The sequence below is a fragment of the Thalia democratica genome, unplaced genomic scaffold (genome assembly GCF_965202585.1).
Source record: "Thalia democratica unplaced genomic scaffold, ktThaDemo2.hap1.1 HAP1_SCAFFOLD_1248, whole genome shotgun sequence".
NCBI lineage: Eukaryota > Metazoa > Chordata > Thaliacea > Salpida > Salpidae > Thalia > Thalia democratica.
The window spans coordinates 1-4230 of record NW_028140145.1 but is presented as its reverse complement, the minus strand read 5'-3'; the positions used below and the strand labels follow the sequence as shown (position 1 = coordinate 4230).

At 30.1% G+C, this 4230-nt stretch overlaps 1 pseudogene; it reads right to left on the bottom strand.

Annotated features, from left to right (window-relative positions):
- Nucleotides 1–688: 688 nt before the first annotated feature.
- On the bottom strand, nt 689–3882 carry LOC145848132 (procathepsin L-like; annotated as a pseudogene).
- Nucleotides 3883–4230: the final 348 nt, after the last annotated feature.

The following is a 4230-nucleotide window of genomic DNA, read 5'->3' as shown; positions in this document are numbered from 1 at the left end:
ATTTACACACAAATTAAAAATTATATTGTAAAAAACTCAGTAGGTTTATTAAAAAGTCTAAATATGTTTGAAACCATTGAAAGTTCATTGTAGTTTCATTTAACCATTTGTTCGTGTACACCTGAAAAATTACTATCTTCAAGCTTTTGAAAAAAAAACAATTTTTTTAGTAAATAAAATAAGAGTTAATTAAAAATAAGTTTTTCAGTAATTTCTCTTAAAAATAATTTAACTATCTTCAATGAAACTTTGTATCATACACTAAAATAAATAAAACTAAAAAATTATGTTTTAAAATCAAAATTTAATTTATTAACAATAAAATAGTTACAAAAAAGCTTGTTTAATAAAACTAAACAATATGTTTAAAACTTAAATTTTTATAAGAGGTATTAAACACTAACTAAGCGGTCAGCAAACCAAACAAAAAGCTGAGTAGACTTTTATAAAAGCTCTTTTAAGAAAATTTTAATTCAAAAAAGTATAATATTGTTTTACTAATTACAAAAACGTGAAAACTTTTTTTCATACTTTATTCAAAAAGTAAACTCGATATAAATATTTATTAGAATTATAGTTAGATAAATCCTAAATAGATTTGATTAGTTTTACAATAAACTTAATTGATGTTTTTACAGTCTAGCAATAAACTGAAAAACCAACCGAGTAATTACGACGTCACAATGATTTAAACAAGCGGGTATGACGCTTGGGTGGCGATGCCGCAGTTGTTTTGCATATCACGTGACATCTTGATGTATCCCTTCTCACCCCACGATGATCCCCAACTGTGAAAATAATTGTTTAAATTGGACTTTACAGATATGTAAAGCCTTTTATGCTTTTACTTCTTATAGCTCTTTATTGTTAATCACTTCATGTTTTTAATACAACAAGTCCTAATTTCCTTCTAAAACTATAAAATTACATGTACTCAGTTTTCAGATTCATCTTACCTGTTCTTGACAATCCAGAAGTTTTTCCCGCTTTTTTCATCAGTATCATAACCAACAACAAGCACACCGTGGTCAAGTTGAATTGTGCTGCAGCTTTCTTCGTAGTACACACCTTTAAGTTAAACTTAGTAAGTTTAAGTTTCACTCCAAATATCCAAAGATTACTTTTTAATTTTTTATAAGAGCTTGTTACCAAAAATTTAAGTCAGGTATCAAACTCTCCACAAGAACTTTAAATTTTGGTTTATTTTCTTTGTCAAACTGTAATCAACATCAATTTTGTTTTAAATTATAAATCTGATTTGAGTAACCAGTCCTTGTTCTTTTACTTGAAATTTTTTAGCTACTTTCAGCACACATAATCTTTTTTTTTTACTTTAATATTTAAAAAGTAGTTAGAGGAACACTTCTGCTTTAAAAATTGCTCATTTTCACAATTTTTCATACAAACCTCCAGCGTACAATTGGAATGAAATGTGGGAAGCGTCGATGGCAACGGATATGGGTCCCACCTTGGCAACGGCATCCTGCAGGTCTGATTCGGAGCCCTCAGGAATATCCACGCACCCCGTCAGGTTGGCAACCACCTTTGTTACGTCATAGGCGCATTGACCGTTCTGTTTGATCAAATAGCAACGTTATATACACCATATTTAACTATAAGTCGCATTGCGTATTAGTGTTTAAGAATAAAACTATAGTTAGCAAATAAGTTTATAATTGAAAACATTTTTGAATATTGATAAACTTAAAAAAGTTTAGCTTTTAGGCATAGGCTCTCTAGTTTCTTCATTAGAATATCAAAATGACCAACTTTAACACTTAAAGCATTTTTTTGTTTGATTACTGTTTTTGTAGAACAAAAGAAGTGCAAATAAAAATATTTTACATCTACTAGCTTACGCACAAACTTTACATTATCTTCGAACACTTATGAAACAACATACCACAGCATTGTACGGGTATTCTTCTTCGCTTTCAATTCCGTTCAACTTGATGTATTTGAACGCATCGTCCATCAAGCCTCCGAAACATCCCAAGTTGCCTGGTTATATGTTGTAGTTACTTTCAAAATAACTATCAATAGTAATTGTGTGTTTGTGCTTCGTTTGTAAACTGATTAGGTATTAATTTGTGCTTTATGAATACAACACGTTCATGTTTTACTTATGTTATTGTGTTAAATAACAATTCAACGAAATAGTTGTTATATGTTTTTTTTTGTGGTAACTAAATTGTGAAACAGATCACATATGATGGTTAATGTTAGTAATAAAGCTTATAAGCGTGTTATCAATAAATACTATTAAAGTTTATGCAAACTACCTTCATCGGCTGAGCAGTCAACTAGTTGCTGTTCTGACAAAGATAAAAGATTTCCTGTTTTTTTGAAATGTTGTCCTTCAAGAGAACCAGTCTGTAGATATAGCAAAATATTGTTCGGATTGACTTAAAAAAATTTTTTCATGCTTTTTAACATCTAAAGTTTTAATATCTAAGTTTTCATATAAAAATTAACAGTAACTATTTTTAAACTACAAATCTAAGTGATATCTACCGAGTTGTTAACTTTTCAATGTGTCGTATGGTACCTGTTATTTTTAAGTAAAGATAGAAATTGTGGTTTAGATTTATATATAACAACTTATTTATGTTTTTAAAATATCCTGTTTATTACCGCAAAAAATGTTTACCATTGTCACTTTTTAAATGAAACATTAAAGAAACTATTTAAAAAAAATCCATCGAAAAAAAACATTTCTTAAACATAAAGCACAAGTTTTTAAAAGAAAAACCACTTTTAAAGTTTTATACTTTTACAATCAATAAGAAAAACTACTTTTCAATTTTATATTTTTACAAATAAATAAAACTGACAGCACTGAAAGCCCAGCAGGATCCGCACTGTCCCTGATCTTTCACGGGTGTGACGTACCCCTCAGCCGCCCAATTGACCTTTTTCGGGGTGGACATGTCCTTGCCGTCCCTCAAGTACACGTTGCTGCAGAAACCTTCGCCCTGGGAACGAGTTTTGGTGCCCAGCAACATCTGGCTCCATTCCTCAGTGTTCTGTGACGTCATAATAGGAAATAGTTAGTTTTTTTAAAATAGTAATCGTTTTCGTCTGCATATAACTTTTTCAAGAATCTATGTTTCCATAGAATTTTTTACAATATAGTTTCAAGTTAGCCTGTTTATCTGTAGTTGCTACGACTTTTATATGATTAATAAATATTTTAAAATTCAATTAATAACAAAATATTTTAAACACTTTATTGACCGTATTTCAACATGTTGTGTTACATTCTGGATGAACCGATTAACGTATTGTGTCTAATTTATACACCTTAACATTCATTTTTATTTTTACCAACTACTTCATACCAACACTATGACGTCACACTAACCAGGTCTGCGTACTTGTTCATGTCCAACGTGTACGTGTGTCTTCCCTGCGCCGCCTCCATGTTGTGACGTGTCACGTAAACGAGGTTCTGCTGCCAGATTTCCTGCTCTTCGCCTCTTCGTCGCCGCATGAGTACTGTTTGCCTGTGTGGATTGAAGAAAAGGATGGTGAGAACAATATAAATGTAATAGACTTACGATAAAAAACCTTTGTAAAAACAGCACTCAGTATTGCATAAATATAATGGCCAATGACGGGTAGTAACAAGTATAACACCTTTCTTTAATTTAGAAGCTTTTCTAGTACTTCTAAATTAAAGCATTAACCGTACAAAGAATTCGTAAAAGATTTCTAAAAGAGCTTCTTGTATGTAACATTCTAAAAAATCGTTTTATTTATAAATGATAAAACTGATTACAAACCATGATAGTCCTTCCACGAGTTCCACTCCTGTTCAAACAAGAAGCGCGCCTGGGTACAAGTGGCAAAAACCGCCAGTAATATCAGTGTTAATTTCATTATAAGACAAGTTGTAAAAACTATCTAAAATAAGTAAATATTTCGAAACGTACTCAATGAAATAAACCAAAAAAAAAACAGTTTTAGTCTATAAAAAAAATTCTTAACTAGTTTTACTAATTAAGTTCTTTTTGTAAGTTTAATAGTTAGTTTAAGATTAAAAGGTTTCAAATGTATTTTTAAATAACATTGCTTCGAATCTTACTAAAATATTTTCATTTTTTTTAGTTCTTTAGATCGCCGAATCGACTACTTGTGTTTTCAAAAGTTTTCGGTTAGCTTTTATATTTAAAATTTAGTTTTAACTCACAGTGAACAGGCAAAATTTGTTATTTAGTTAGCTCATCA